The following is a 16,751-nucleotide window of genomic DNA, read 5'->3' on the forward strand; positions in this document are numbered from 1 at the left end:
CCACCCTATCCCCTTAACCCCAATAACCCCTCCTCAGCATTTTGGACAAGGGCAATTTAGCATGACCAATCCACCTAACCTGCACGTCTTTAGACTGTGGGAGGAAACCGGAGCACCCGGAGGAAACCCAGGCAGACACGGGGAGAACGTGCAGACTCAGCACAGACAGCGACCCAGCGGGGAATCGAACCTGGGACCCTGGTGCTGTGAAGCCACAGTGCTATCCACTGTAGGGGCATCCTCCCCCCTACTATGGGAATAATAGGCCCCACCCCCACAGCACTCACAGATGAGATTGACCTGACAACGCCCTCCTACCGAACACCTTGAGCCCCCTCGCCCATCAGATCCCCCATTACAACCCCATCAGCCATCCAATCAGATTCCCCGTCAGACCCCCCTGTCAGAACTCCTCATCAGCTAACCAATCAGAACCCCCATCAAACCCCCGATAATTTCCCCTTTTTCATAGCAGAAAGCACTTGGCTGCTTTTGATGTGATGAGGAGCTCTCAGTCATAACAAGAGTGTTTATAAGCATTTTGGTTGTCATCAAAGCAAGGTACTTGAAATGCATATCCTGTGAAGGGGAAGATGGATAAACAATCCATCAACCACTTGTATCTGGAGTAATAATACTGTCAATCACTGGCTAATGCAATGTATGAAATTGAATTTAAGATTTGCTTTTCAAGGGTGGTCAAGGGATTTTAAGCCCTTTGAAGTGCACCTCACTTTCGAGAAAGCCTCTGACACTTGTAACAGCTGCTGCTTTAAATACTTCTGTCTGAGGAAGCAAGTGTTAGGGAAGTACAATTGAAAATGCAGTAATTTTTCACTCTACAGCCTAAACTGCTCTTCAATTTCAGGCAGGGGACAGATGGGGGTCTCTGATGGGGCATCTGATGGGGGGTCTGATCGGGGATATGATGGGGGTCTGATGGGGGGAGCTGGGGGGGTCAGGCCATGCTCATGCATGCGTGCTGTGGGGGGGGGGGGGTGACCGTTATTCCCGTGGTAGTGGGGAGGATGCCTCTACTTGTCAGTGGCAGGAAGCAGAATTTGCATTGTGGAGGGATGGGAGCCTTCCGATGGACTTTGGGGGGTACATCAGTTATGGACTGACTCCCTTGACTTACCTCAGAGTCTACCATGTCAGGGCCAGGCATGGGAAAACTTGCACCAAAGCCCACCCGGAGGATTTCCTGCTGTGGGGAGTCATTACATAATGGGATGGGGGGGGAGGGTGAATCGGGCTTCTATCCCGTTAATCAAATAACAACCTCCCACTGGCACAGGGCAGGTAGCGTGCAGAGGCTGCCAGCTGGGGGTCAGAACATCACAATGGATTTGGTGCCTGGCTTTTCGGGGCACTCTCCATTCGCCACTCAATTGGGATTCCTGATCTTAGCAGTGAGGTACGGCGAATCCCGAACATAAACATTTTGTCAAAGCTTTTCATCTCGCACTCATCAGAACAGTTCATAAGAATACCAATGGAAGGAGAAACAACAAATTTATACTGTATGAGAATAGACTGCTGATTGATTAGCAAGTAGACGCTGATTGGTAGACGCTTTGCTATGGAGAATACAGCAGCTGATGGTGACTAACAGTTAACTGCTGAGCATTGTTTGAAATTTAAAGCAGGCAGCTTGACTCATAGGACAGGGTCCTCCGATCCAAGTTCATCCGCCGCAGCTGCCAGCGCTCAGCCAAATCTCCATTCATTGCAACGGGTCGGAGGATTCTGCTGGCATGGACGGACAGATAATTCCAGCCATACAGTATAAATGTGTTATTTCTCCTGACATTGGTATTCTTGCAAAATGTCCTGATGAATGCAAGGTGAAAAGCTTCGGCAAAATGTATTTTTTCAGCAAACTAATAATAATAATCTTTATTATTGTCACAAGCAGGCTTATATTAACACTGTAATGAAGTTACTGTGAAAATCCCCTAGTCGCAACACTCCGGCCCCTGTTTGGGTACACAGAGGGAGAATTCAGAATGTCCAATTCACTTACTAAGCATGTCTTTCGGGACTTGTGGGAGGAAACCGGAGCACCCGGAGGAAACCCATGCAGACACGAGGAGAACGTGCAGTCTCCGCACAGTGACCGAAGCCGGGAATAGAACCCGGGACCCTGGTGCTGTGAAGCAACAGTGCTACCCACTGTGCTACAATGTCGCCCTGCTACTACTCAAACTATGCTATGGTAAGAGACCATTGTCATAAACAACCATATGACTTATAACTGCATTAAAAAGAAAAGTTACCATCACCATAAATCAGAAAAGTATCCACATTATTGCAAATTCAGTATGAGAGGAAGTTTGAAAACCATAGTGATTGTGATTCACAATTAAATACATCTGTATTGCTTGACTGGAAACCTCCTCCAGGTGTAGGGAACAGCAATGATCAAAGAGAGCCTTGAATTATTTTACCTTGGTGAGTTCATTGTTCAAAATAGTTTAGTAATCTAAAATAGCAAAAATATATTAATAATAGAGATATTGGCCAGAAATCTCCAGCTGTTGGGATACTCTGCTCCCGCCAGCAGTGCCCCCGTCCATGTGCCTACCTGCGGCATAGGGTGACTTCAATGGGAAATCCCATTGACAAGCGGCAGGCGTAGAGAATCCCACCACCAGCAAATGGAGTACTGCTGCAAAACACACCAACCAGGGAGGAGGCTACTCTCGATGTGGTATTTTGTAATGAGGAGGGATCAATTAATAACCTCATAGTTAAGGATCCACTAGGGAGTAGTGACCATAGTACGGTAGAATTCAAGATTTAGTTTTGGGGCGAGAAAGTGGAGTCCCTCACCAGTGTTCTGGAATTAAACAATGGAAATTACATAGGCTTGAGGTCAGATTTGGCCCATCTAGACTGGGCAGGAAGACTAAAAGGTAGAACAGCTGACGAGCAGTAGCAGTTGTTTAAGGAAATACTTAATTCCTCACAATTAAAATATAGCCCAGTGAGAAAGAAAGATGGGAAGAGGGGTAAAAAACATTCATGGCTAAACAAGGAGCTCAAAGACATTATAAAGGCAAAAACTAAGTTATATCATATTGCAAAGGCCAGTGGCAGACTGAAAAATTGGAGAACTTTCAAACATAAACAAAGGGATTCTAAAAAAATAATTTAAAATGGCTAAGGTAAATTACAAAATAAAATTAGCACAGAATATCAAAAAGGACAGCAAAAGTTGCTGCAGGTACATAAAAGGGAAGAGAGTCGCTAAGGTGAATGTCGGCCCTTGGAAGATGAAATTGGTGAGTTAATAGGGGGGAACACAGAAATGGCAGAGATGCTAAATCAATACTTTGCCTCAGTTTTCACAGTGGAGGACACTAGTGCCATTCCTATAGGAAAGGGCAAATTCAGAGGTAAAAGAAAGAGTGGAACTTGGAACAATCAGCAGCAATAGGGAAACGGTGTTCAACAAGTTCTTGGGATTGAGGGCAGACAAATCCCCAGGGCCTGATGGCCTAAATCCTGGGGTGTTAAAGGAAGTGGCAGCAGAGATAGTGGATCCATTGGTTATGATATTCCAAAATTCCCTGGACACGGGAAAGTTTCCAGTGGATTGTAAAAATGCTAACGTAATGCCTTTATTCAAAAAGGGAGGGAGGCTGAATGTGGGAAATTACAGACAGTTTAGTTCAACATCTGCTTTTGGAAAATTGTTACAATTAATTATCAAGGATGTAATATCAGGACATTTGGAAAGCCAAAGCGTTATCCATCAGAGTCAGCATGGTTTTATGAAGGGCAAATCAATTTTGACTAATTTGCTTTTGTTCTTTGAAGATGTAGAAAGCAAAGTGGACACTGGGGATCCTGTAGATGTAATATATCTGGACTTCCGGAAGACGTTTGATACGTACCGCACAGAAGGTTAATTTACAAGATGAGATCATATGGGATTAGGGGTAACTTATTAGCTTGGATAGACGGACAGGAGACAGAGAGTTGGGATAAATGGGTCCTTTTCTGGATGGCAAGATGTAACTAGTGTGGTGCCACAGGGTTCTGTCTTTGCGTCCCAGCTATTTACAGTCTATATGAATGACTTGGATGCAGGGATAGAAGGATCTATAGCCAAATTTGCAGGTGACACAAAAATAGATAGGACAATAAGTTGCAAGGATGAAATACGAGCCTTACAAATGGATATAGATAGATTAGGAAAGTGGGCCAAAATGTGACAGATGGAGTTTGACGTGAATAAATGTGAGGTCACACATTTTGGTCAAAAAAATTGAAAGGCAACTTATTATCTAAATGGTGAGAGACTTCGGGGTGCTCCGATGCAGAGGGATCTGGGTGTCCTTGTGTATGAGTCACAGAAAACGAGCATGCAGGTGCAGCAGATAGTAGGGAAAGCAAATGGAATGTTGACATTTATAGCAAAAGAGATTGAGTATAAAGGTAAGGAAGTGTTGTTGCAACTATACAAGGCATTGTTGAGACCGCACCTGGACTATTGCGTACAGTTTTGGTCCCCTTATTTGAGGGAAAATTGTAGTGGCATTGAAGGCAGTTCAGAGGAGGTTCACTAGATTGATTCCAGAGGTGAGGGGTTTGTCGTATGAAGAGTGATTGAACAGTTTAGGCCTATACTCTCTGGAGTTTAGAAGAATTAGGGGAGATCTAATACAGGTATACAAGATGCTAAAAGGTATGGATAAAATAGATGTGGAGCAGATGAATAAGAAGCAGCAAATTTAAAACAGATTTGAGGAAAAACTACTTCTCCCAAAGGTTTGTGAATCTGCGGAATTCAGTACCTCAGAGTGCGGTGGATGCTGGGACAATGAGTAAATTTAAAGAGGAATTAGACTGATTTTTAATTGGTAATGGGTTGAAGGGTTACGGAGAACTGCAGGCCGAGCATATGCCAATTCGAACAAAAAATACAGAGTTTAATCTGGAACGGGAAAAGCACCAGAAAACATTGGTTCCCATCTTGCAGGCTCACTTCACTTCACCCCATCCCCAATTTATCTTTATTAAATTTTAGTGTTTGAAAAATTTAAATCCTGTGTGTTTTTATTTAAAATTCCTGGCAGCAAAAATTAATCATGGATTAAACTATTCCATACTCACCAGTAAGCATGGAATTTCACATCAGCAAATTTGTTTAGTTTGGCACTTGAGTGCAAAGCATCTCTCCAAGTAGATCCATGTCATTTCCCAAGTCACTGGATCCTCTGCATCACAGAATCACAGAACCCTTACAGTGTCGAAGGAGGCCATTCGGTCCATTGAGTGTGCACTGGTTCACTGAAAGAGCATTTTACCTAATCCCTCTCCCCTGCCTTATCCCCGTAACCTTGCACATTCTGTCTTAATTTGGCTACCTTATTAAAATCTTGTTGCCGAACATGTATCTTAGTCCCTAGTAGACTTACTTTTGAAGGAAAATACACTTGTTTTCTCACGAATGGTCAAGTATACGATGAGTATGCATTCAAGTCTCCAATAATCTTGTGAGGTAATGGTTATCAGTAATCTAGCAGGCTGGGATGATATTTGTTAGATGTCACATGCAATCCATCATTGCAGATATCTTTCAAACATCTGATTCTCCGGCGCCGGGGTTTTGGAGGGGGCGGGAATCGCGCCGCGCCGGTCGAGGACCGTTGGCAGCAGCCCAACCCCCCCCCCCCCCCCCCCCCGCGATTCTCCACCCAACGATGGGCCGAGTGGCCGTCCGTTTCGGCCGGTCCCGCCGACATAAATCACAGCAGGTCCTTACTGGCGGGACCTGGCTCCACGGGTGGCCTGCAGAGTCCTCAGGGGGGTGCGGGGGGATCTGGCCCCAGGTGGTTCCCCCACGGTGGCCTGGCCCGCGATCGGGGCTTACCGATCCGTGGGCGGGCCTGTGCCGTGGGGGCACTCTTTCCATCCGCAACGGCTGCTGTGAACCTCCGCCATGGCCGGTGCGGAGAAGAACCCCCCTGCGCATGTGCTGGGATGACGCCAGCACATGCTGGCACTCCCGCACATGCGCCAACTCATGCCGGCCGGCGGAGGCCATTCGGCGCCAGTTGGCATGGCGCCATGCCCTTCCGCGCCGGCTGGCATGGCACCAAACACTCCGGCGCCGGCCTAGCCCCTGAAGGTGCGGAGGATTCCGCACCTTCGGGGCGGCCCGACGCCGGAGTGTTCACGCTACTCCTTGGCGCCAGATTGGCACGCCCTGCCGGTTCGGGGAGAATCCCGCCCCTGATTGCAATACAGTTGATCCACATAGTTTGCACGTAGTTGTGACTTTATGATTACTCAGAGTAATAAAGCACCACAGCAAAAGGTGAGCATTTATATTCTTTGGTGAATGTGCTTTGGACCATTTTCTTCAGGATTTATAGGCTCTTACTAATGTCATGGACAGAATTTGTGCATTTTATTGTTTCCCATGTTCAAATTATTTTAACGTGTGAGTTTAGTGTGCTTTCTCAGAGTGGCCTGTCCCAATTTAAATGAGTCCAATAGCAAGCCAAATTAGTTTAAACATAAAGAAGATTATTTATTAGCACACACTTGCCCTGGAGGATTAAATAACATGATCACACACACACAAAGATTAGGTGCAGATGAAGGAAAAAAACAATACAAGCTGGAGTTATTACAACCTTCTTCGCACAAGACCTGTATTTTTTTTAATGAATCGGTGCCTTAGCTGGAGCTGATATCTTACAAGGGCAGAGGATTCTCAGTGAGTTGCAAGGCTTCTTACGGCTGAATTGCCAGGCTCTGAGGCAATTCAAAGCTGGAACAGCCTTGGCGGGCACCTTCCCAACAATTGCCGGCAGGGCAATAAGGGGGGTTCTTCATGGGAGATGAGGGTCGGGGGTGGGGGGGGGATTCCATTAGGCTGGAGCACTCAGGTCAGGGGTCCTTCCTGGGATGGTGTTTGTTTAGTTATTCTTCCCATCTGCAGCCTTTAAATCCTGAAAACAGCCAGTCAGTATATCAAAAATAAAGTTTTCTCATAATAAAGTGAAAATTTCTCATCTGTACCCCTACATCAGACCCCTACACTGTCTAGGAACCACTTGAGACAAAGAGGCAGGCTGATTAAAAAAAACTGCAATTACAAAAACACCTACTACCCTGAGTTAATGGATCCCTGCAGAGCTTTAAAAATAAACAATCTGATTCTCCCCTTCGACACTGACTTGACGTGTCAATCAGAAAACTTTTAGCAGGCAATAGGGTGTGAAATTGAATGTCAACAAAGCAGTTAAAATCACCCAGCCTTATCGCCATACACACAGACTTTTATACTTTAAAGGACAATGAAATTGATTGTGCTGGAGCCATTTCAAAGGTTTCCACCACTTTAAAGAGATTATTTTGAATTTAATCTCACAGATCTTTCAACTTGACACACTGACAGACTTTTTAAAGTGTTTAGGGGTACAGAGGAGAAGATGTTTACTTTATTCTGAGAGTTGTCTATTTCTAAGATATTAAGTGACTGTTTAAAGGGTATAGAAATACACACGAGAGCATTTTCACTTTGTTATGAGAAAATTTAATTTGTAGATACTGACTGAATGTTTAACGGGGTTTATAGGCTGCAGAGGGGGAGAGCAGCCAAAAGAACCCCATTCCAGGAAGGACCCATGACCAGAGTGCCTCCAGCCCAGTGCAAGACTCCTGACCCCCATCTCCAATGAAGGACACCCCTTGGCATCCTGGTGGCAATTGTTGGGAGGGCCCTTACCACCTTGCCACCTGTCAGACTGCAAGATTGGCATTGCCGAGGGGCAGGGCTGAAGGGGTTGAACGGGCGACCGAAGAGGGGTACTGAGTGGGGCGGGATTGGGCTGAATGGCAGACCTGGGAGGGCTTAAGGAGGGTTGTGAGGGGGTGGGGGCTCTTGCCAATGATTAGGGTGGGGGGGGGGGGTGACCTTCCAGTGATTTGGCGGAGTGGCGCTGTAGTAGGTTTTTGAGATGGGAGTGTCCTTTAAAAATGGTGCACCGATCGCAGAGGTGCGGGACTTGTCAGAAAGGTCAGGCCCCGCCCTTCTCAGTTGCAGTGCGGATACTGGTGTGCTATGGAAGGCATGGAAAAGATGATTCAGTTTTTAAAATTCCTTGTGCCATAGCATGGCATGTCAGGATCGCTCCGAGCACCAGTAGGAACCACTCTGCTTTTTTGTTGACGGCAGCACTTAGCCTCGGTTCTGGAGAATAGCACCCTATGGGTGCAATCTAACCAATAAAAAAATTAGAATCCATTCTGGGCGGAATTAGTGGGTCATTCCTGCCGCGAACATCTAACAGCCTCTGTTGCTATTTTGGGCCCTGGTGAGGAAAGCACAAACCCAGGCCGCTCTTTAGCACACGTTTCCTGTACTGAGGAGCTCCGACCAGCAGAAAGAGATTGGGACGCCATTTTAAAATGGCACCCCGATCTTCAACCAACCCCCCCCCCCCTCCCAACTCGATGTGACCCCCTGACTTCCCCAAAGCTGCAATTCACCTATAAGGGGATCCTCAGGGCCCCCCACCCCACCACACACAAGTCAAGATCACTTGTGCAGCTAAAAAGCCAGCCTAGCATCTTGGCACTGACTTGGCAATACCCCTTTCAGCCTGGCACCCAGGTGGCATTGCCAGGGTGCCAGGCTGGCAGTGTCAAGGTGCTCAGGTAGCACCATCAACGCCAGGAGGCACGGAGGCCGACCACCCGGGGCCTCTGATTGCTTGGAAGGCAACCCCAAGTGCCATTCCGCCTGGTCCCCGTTTGTGGGTGTCACTGCTGAATGGCACCCGGCTGGGGTCTCCTCGGCAAGGTCGGTTGATCCCAAGTGGCTAGTCAATCCAGCGTCAACATGGCGAAGTGGGTTTTTAAACTCACTGAACCGTGCGGGATTGGGTCCCGGCCATTGTGAGCGGGTCTCAGATCGCGGCATTTCGCAAGACCTGGCTGAATCTTGGGAAGCATAACAGCCATCAGGAATCCCAGGGAAGATCTACCGGCCAAGTCCCGCTCCAATTCTGGCGGGCGCAGCCGGTAATTCACGCCCTATACCTTTAAAGTTCATAATATCTTTATGCCTGTACTGGGCATGACAAAAAGATTAATTGATCGATTGCAGACTTTTTCCTTGTACTTACACCTCTGTGGAAAGACTTCTAAATCACAGGGAACAGATGTTATTTAAACTATATGCTTACATATTCAATCCTGATGCAGAAATTTTGTTTAAGTATAGCTCATCCCAGAAACCATCCACAATCATGATACATAATTTGTAACATTTTTTCCCCTTTAAACCATCCCCCCCTTCTCCAGCTCAAAAATGCATGTAAGTTCCCCCCCCCCCCCCCCCCCCCCCCTCCCCCCTCCCCCTCCCCCACACCCCCCATGGCATTGCCAACTGCCAATTCAGCAAAATCCTTGGCCGGGCAATCAGGCAGGGGAAGGCCACCACATTAACCCCCTTCCCCACCTGCAGCCCCTGCAACTCCAGAAATTGCCACTAAGGGGCACAGCACTGCTTCAAACCCCAACAGGGCCTTGAACACCACTTCCCAAAAGCCCTCCAGTTTCTCACACCCCAGAACTTATGGGCGTGGTTCACCAGCCCCCACCCAGATTTCTCACAGCGATCCTCCACCCCCGGGAAGAAGCACCTCATCCAGCCGCACGTCATATGTGCCCTATGCATCACCTCAAATTAAAAGAGACTCATCCTCACACATGAGGACATCACATTGACCCAGCGCAATATCTCGCTCCATATCCCCCACCCTAGCTGGGTCTCCAGCTCTTCTTCCTGTCTGCCTCAATCCTTCCCACAAACGCTGACTCTTCCTTTCCCGACCACCCATAAATACCATGATCATCCCTTTCCCCCACACGTTAACAACTTTTTCAATAACATATACTCCGGTATCTGGGAGAAAGTGGGCAGCTCCTTCCACACGTTATCCCAAAGTACCTGAACTTGCGCCTCTTGGGTAACTCAAATTTCTCCTGAAGCTCCGTCAAATCTGATAACCATTTTCCTAAAAATAGATCCCTCATCTGCCATACCCCTGCCTATGCCAGCTCTCATACATCGCGTCTGCCGGTCGGGCGCAAACCTATGATTTCCGCACAATGGCTCAGTACCGACCCCCGCCCCAACTTAAAGTGCTTCCGTAACGGATTCCAAACCACCACTGGGCTATTTCTCCGGGGAATAGTGCCGTCACCATAGCCCTTAAACTTGACCCCCTGCAGGAGTCCTCCTCCACCTGCACCCATTCCGACCCATCCTTTGCCCAACATTGTCACATTCTCCACATTAACTGCCCAGTAACAGGGCAGCAAATTTGGGAGCGCTTAGCCCCCTCCCCTCCCTCCTCTGTACTCGCCTTTTCCTCTGCAAAAGAGCCCAGCTGACCCTTGGTGTCTCACCTGCCATTCAAACTCAGAAATCAATCCATCGATCCCATGAAAAAGGCCTTAGGGAGAAAAATTGGGAGAGACTGGAAGATTACCAAGAACCTAGGCAACACATTCATCTTAACAGCTTGCAACCTCCCTGCCAACGACAGGGGCAAAGCATCCCATCTCTTCTGATCTCTCTTAGCCACCTCCACCAGCCCTTTAAGTTCCACCTGCTACCCAATCATGCGTAACCTGAATCCCCAGATATCAGAACCTAACCTTAGTAACCCTAAATGGCAAAGCCCCAAGATTCGTATTCCTCCCCATGTCATTCACCGGGAAGACCTCACTCTTTCCCACATTCAATTTATACCCAGAGAAGGCCCTGAATTTTCCCATCAAATTCATAATTCTTCCCAACAGGTCCGCCACATGTAGCAATAAATCGTCGGCATACAATGATGCCCTATGTTCCTTAGTCCCCTCACAATTCTCTGCCATTCCCCCGACGCCCGGAACGCAATCGCCAAAGGCTCTATCGCCAATGCAACAATAGTGGTGACAAAGGGCATCCCCCGCCTCATTCCCCTGCGCAGCTTAAAGTACTTAGAATCCATCTCATTCATCCGCTCACTTGCCATGAGTGATGCATAGAGTAACCGTATCCATGCCACAAACATCGGTCCGAACCCAAACCTCCTCAAGGCTGTAAAATAAATCTGCTCGGTCTATTTACACTATCACCTCCAGTACCCTGCTACCTTGTGGAATCATGACCATGTTCAATAGCCTCCTAATGTTGCTCGACAGTTGCCGCCTCTTCACGAATCCCGTTTGATCTTTTGATACCACCTCCGGCACATACCCCTCCTATCACCTTGCCCAATATCTTCAGGTCCGCATTTAGCAACAAAATGAGCCCATATGTCCCGCACTCCAGCGGATCCTTATCTTTCTTTGGAATCAAAGAAATAGAGGCCTGCGACAATTTACCCAGCAACTCCCAGCATAAATTGACATTAAATGCCATATTGACTGAAGAACATGTGAATACTATGCACCTGAGACCCAGATTGTTTTAATCAACGCTCAACTTTTCACATACCAGCTTAATTTAAATTTTAAAATCTAATTTTATTTAAATAAGTATTCACATAATCTTGCTTCTTTTATGAATGATCTTATATTTTCTTCGTAGTTACTTTTGGGCCGATGTCCTACAGTATCTCAAGCCAAGGGTGCAAGGCTCCAAGACCTGCACTCGCGCTATTCGGAAACTGGTCACTGGAAAGTGAATGAGCCTTTTCGTTCCTGATTGAAGATCAGTGACCTCTGTTTAGCATGTTCCCACTATGTGTTAGCCAAGGGCTGAATTCTTCATGCCCCCAGCTGGAGTGTTTCCCATGGGGGGGGGAGGGAGTGCAGGTGAAATGGAAGCCCAATATTTGAAATTGTCAAAGGGCGGGAAGGAAGGAGAGGTGGTCGCCCTTCAGGGCTTACCCTTCGCTGATTGAAGAGCAACCGCATCTCCCCCCCTCCCTCCCCCCCCCCCCACCCAACTTAGGTTGAGCCCTCTTCCTTCCAACTCTCCCTCCCTTAAATTCACCAGCTTTACCCCCCACCCACCCCACCCGTCTCTATCCCTAAACTACCTTAAGATTTGTGGGCCCAGGACCCGGACTTACTTGTTCTGGGGATCCAAGACCTTGGGATGTTCTCTTCACCAGCAGTCCCAGCAGCAGCCACTGATGCCTTCCTGGCACTGCCAGACAGTTGGCGTTGCTGGCTAATCTGGTTGGCTGGCAGCTCGAGGGCCAGACTTGCTCTCCAATGAGCCCTCATTAATTCACTCCCCAGCACTTTATGATTATGGGGTTGGTTGGCGTGGTTATGGGGTTGTACAGGGTAGCTTCTATACTCTTTTTACAGTCGGTAAAGTCCGCACCTCTGCTTTTAATTCCCTTTTTCTATCGACATACTGAAAGATTCATAATTGTGCGATTCTTTTATTATCATAGAATCCCTACAGTGCAGAGGAGGTCTTTCGGCCCATTGAGTCTGTACCGACCCTCAAAAAGAGCACCCTACCTAGGCTCACTCCCCTGCCCTATGCCCATAACTGCATCTAACCTTTGGACACTAAGGGGCAATTTAGAATGGCCAATGCACCTAACCTGCACGTCTTTGGACTGTGGGAGGAAACCGGAGCACCCGCAGGAAACCCACGCAGACACGGGGAGAATGTGCAAACTCCACACAGACAATGAGCCAAGGTTGGAATCGAACACCAGTCCCTGGCGCTGTGAGGCAGCAGTGCTAACTACTGTGGCACTGTGCTGCTTTATTTTCATTTTAATTGTCTGTAATAATGTTATTACTAGTTTTATTTGCATCATCATCATAATTTGGCATCTGTTGCCATAATGATCTTTCAGTCAACCAATTATATATCTATCTGTAGATTTCCATCTTTCTCTCTTTACTTTCCTTTATTCACTTCTTCCCTGGTAAACCAACCAACTCGATTGATGACTGTTAGTACCAGTATCTCTGTTTAGCTGTGTGAGTACATTAGTTCTTCCATCTGTGTAAAGAGCATGTGAACTATTATTCAACATATAAGCAATACATTTGATTAAGACACTTTGTGTATGGAGTGTGCATTCCAGTGAGTTGCACTGTGAAAGATGCCTTCTGCCTTTATCCTTATACTTACTGTTTGTTCGGTATCTCAAGCAGCTTTCTCAAAAATTATAAGGAATATTTTTAATTTATTAAATTGTCTGGGAGGCACAATTTTATATCCCTATTGTGACTTTCTTGATAACATTCATGAAACCACATACAATGCTAAAATTTAATAAAGGACCAATTAGTTTTCAGAGTTTGTCAAACAGGCGAAGGGATTTATTTTAAAGACTTTGCTCCGAATAGGAGCTGCACTGGGAGTTAAAGAGAGTTTGCTTACTGGTGACACAGTAGAAGTTGGAATATTTAAGATTGTTGATGTTGGAGTCTATATTGTTTGACTTATGTATCAGTCACAGAGACAATACATTAATGTGGTCAGTCTTTTGGCACAGTTGTATGCATTTGTGCTGCATTACACGTCAATCACAAGGCTCTCTGGTAGGACTCTGCTTTACTGGGGAAATGGGGAAAATAAACATACAGCAGTAGTCCTGTAATGCACCAACTTACCGATATAGTTAAAATCATCTGGCACTCTTTTGATTTATCTGTAGAATATGAGAAAGTATTCCACGCGTAGTTGAACTATTGGAAAGTGGCCATTGGGTGTGGGAAATTGTATAATCTGTCCCTGTGGTACAGGGATGGAAGTCTTTGACATTGGACACAAAGCAAGATTCCAATTTTATAGCCACCAAATGCAGCGGATCAGAAAATATTTTACCATCAGGAGCAATAACTCACATTAAAAGCACTAATCAAATCCCTTAGAAAGCTGAGACAACTGTGGATAGCATAACAGCTTTCCTTTTCAATCTTTTCTAATTCTGCTATTTTGAGGTAAAAAAATGTTGTTTTTCCATCTTTTCAAGTCTCTCGTGGCTTTGTTTTCAATTTTCTTCAGGGGCCTTCAACAACCTCCTCTATTCTGGCCAGTCTTCCATGTTGCTTCTTCTCCGACACTGCATTACTGATTTACTCATTTTTTTGTGGTGTTTAGAGAGCCATTCAGCCCAGCTGACCGTTCTGTGCTGTGTGCAGGCACGGCTGTTGTGGTCCAGTTGAATGCCACATCTGCACAGCAAGAAACATAAGTGTTTCATGCCCTGCGGCGTCACTTTTTAACCTCTCACTATCAACACCATGCCTGAAGATTGAGTCGACAAGGAAATAATCAGCTCGCTGAGTAAAAACAGGCCTAGCAGGGCTGAATAAAGAAGATCAAAAAGGTAGAGGAGAACTTTAGTAGTAGAATCGAGGGAGACAGGCTTCAAGGAGAATAAAGGTTCTGAGGGAGCACTATTTGTGTTTTTTTTGTCTTAACCAGGAGTTTGTGTGACTGAGGATAGCGGGGGTGGGGGGGGGGGAAGCTGTGGGGTGGATGGAAGGGATATGTGGATACGTTATGTCAAATGGAGCTTAACCTAGATGGCCTTTTCCCACTTTTCATCCATCCAGGGAAGGTGGGGAAGTTGTTCCCAAGCAGGAAGCAGTCCCACAACTTCCAAGAAGAGCTACAATAAAAATGAGAAAATGGACATTGGCCCTGAACTACCCGGGAGCAACAGCGCAGAATACTCGGCAGATTACATTTGAATACCTAGTGCACCATACAGAATAACACAATACAACACACTCGCCATGACCAACGGAAGGCAAGTCAATGGGACTGCTATGAAGACGGAGAATGATAGAATTGCATTGCACTAGCAAATAAAAGATATGCTGATGTTCTGTGGGTTTCTGGGATTCCCTGTTCTTCTCTCAGCATTTCAAGGAAAATGGGATAACCTGTACTTCTTCAGAATGGGAACCGAGGGGCTGAATTATACGGCCCACCCATGGGAAGGAAAGCAGACAGGTGGACCCTTGAATTAGGGTAGCGTGCTATTGGCAGTGTGCCATCCACTGGCCCATCTGCCCCACTGATGTTATAAATGGTGGGGAAGATGTCAGGTGGATCATTCACCCGTGGCCCAAGTGAGGCACTTGAGTGGGAAATTAATGCCTTTGAACGATATAATGGGTGGCAAGAAGCTAAAAGGAGTAGAGGCCGCTGGCGGTGCTGCCGGTGTGTAAAGCTGCAAGTCTCTGATTGCACAGCAGCTCAATGAGCTGTAGACAGACAAAACTTCCCCCCGCCCAACATAATAATTAAATGGTTATTACCCAAAATTCAAGTGGGGTGAGTGTGCTAAGCGTAGGCGAGCTTGGCCCCAAAATTTATGCTGGGGTGTGGGGAGTCCTCCCTCAGCATATAATAGTCCAAGAAAAGGCTTGCTACAACCACGTTCTGATGACATATTGTCAATCAGAAATACTACCTGTTTCTCTCTTTGCAGATGTTGTCAAACCTATGAATGCCATTTGGCTCATCATGTCCATGCCATCTCTCTGCAAAACCCACTCAGCTAGTCTCACTCCTCATCCTATCCCAGTAGCTCTACAAGTGTTTCCTCTTCAGATACGTAGCCATACGAAATGAGGCTTGGCTGTGAGCCTAGATGGCTATTAGAATAACAGAACTGCTCCCCAGAGGAACCATTGTTTGAGTGACAACTCAGGATGGACCACATCAAAGAAAGATAAGTGCAATGAAATCACATGCTTGAATGATTGGAATACACTTGGTAGACTGACATCTCTTTGAAGTGGTCAATGTTTACAAACATTCAGGTTTCACCACTTAGGCCGCTGAAATGTGAAGGGATATGAAAGGATCAAAGCTGCAGTTAGTTTTTACAAGCTGTCCATCATAAACCGCTGCTCGAAAGCTATGAATGACCTGCAGATAGTAGATAGTGGGGCAGCATGGTGGCACACTGGTTAACACTGCTGCCTCACAGCTCCAGGGACCCGGGTTCAATTCCGGCCTCGGGTGACTGTCTGTGTGGAGTTTGCACGTTCTCCCCGTGTCTGCGTGGGTTTCCTCCGGGTGCTCCAGTTTCCTCCCACAGTCCAAAGATGTACAGGTTAGGTGGATTGGCCATGATAAATTGCCCCTTAGTGTCCAAAAGGTTAGGTGCTGTCCTGGGTTACCGGGATAGAGTGGAGGCGTGGGATTAAGATTAAGTAGGGTGCTCTTTCCAAGGGCTGGTGCAGACTCAATGGGCCGAATGGCCTCCTTCTGCACTGTAAATTCTATGATTCTATGATCTGTGGGAACCAAACTCAGGCACAGCTGCTCTCCTTTGAGGAATGGACATGTGGAGCAGCAAGGTAAGTATTACAGCGATAATGCTTCCCACTGCCCCTGGCTGTAGTACTATGTAGATTCCAGACAGGGGTACCTTTTCTAGGGGGGAAGGGATGCTCTTTGTATGTGAGGGAGCTGGGAGGGTTTTTTTTTTAGGCAGAGGAGTCCCTGTGGGGGTCTCCCTATCAGAGGAGTCTCTCGGGGCCCCCCTATTACAGGGGTCTCAGTGGGGAGTCTCCCTAATACGGGGGTCCCTGTAGGGGTCTACATATCGTCTTTAAGACGCAGATAGATAGGTTCTTGATTAATAAGGGGATCAGAGGTTATGGGGAGAAGGCAGGAGAATGGGGATGAGAAAATATCAGCCATGATTGAATGGCGGAGGAGACTCGATGGGCCGAGTGGCCTAATTCTGCTTCTATGTCTATGGTCTTATCGATGGGCTCGGATG

The 16,751-nt window shown here is 46.8% G+C and overlaps 2 long non-coding RNA genes across 2 annotated transcripts in view; both read left to right on the top strand.

The window, feature by feature from the left end:
- The window catches only part of LOC140411733 (uncharacterized), a 55,391-nt gene extending 40,596 nt beyond the window's left edge, over positions 1-14,795 (top strand). Inside the window, exon 3 of the long non-coding RNA XR_011940974.1 lies at positions 14,563-14,795. This is a non-coding gene — a long non-coding RNA (uncharacterized lncRNA). The remainder of the gene's footprint in view (positions 1-14,562) is intronic.
- LOC140411734 (uncharacterized) overlaps positions 1-16,751 on the top strand; it is a 355,339-nt gene that overhangs the window by 239,496 nt on the left and 99,092 nt on the right. The gene's annotated exons all lie outside the window — the stretch shown is intronic.

Source organism: Scyliorhinus torazame, chromosome 4 (assembly GCF_047496885.1).
Source record: "Scyliorhinus torazame isolate Kashiwa2021f chromosome 4, sScyTor2.1, whole genome shotgun sequence".
NCBI classification, from domain to species: Eukaryota; Metazoa; Chordata; class Chondrichthyes; order Carcharhiniformes; family Scyliorhinidae; genus Scyliorhinus; species Scyliorhinus torazame.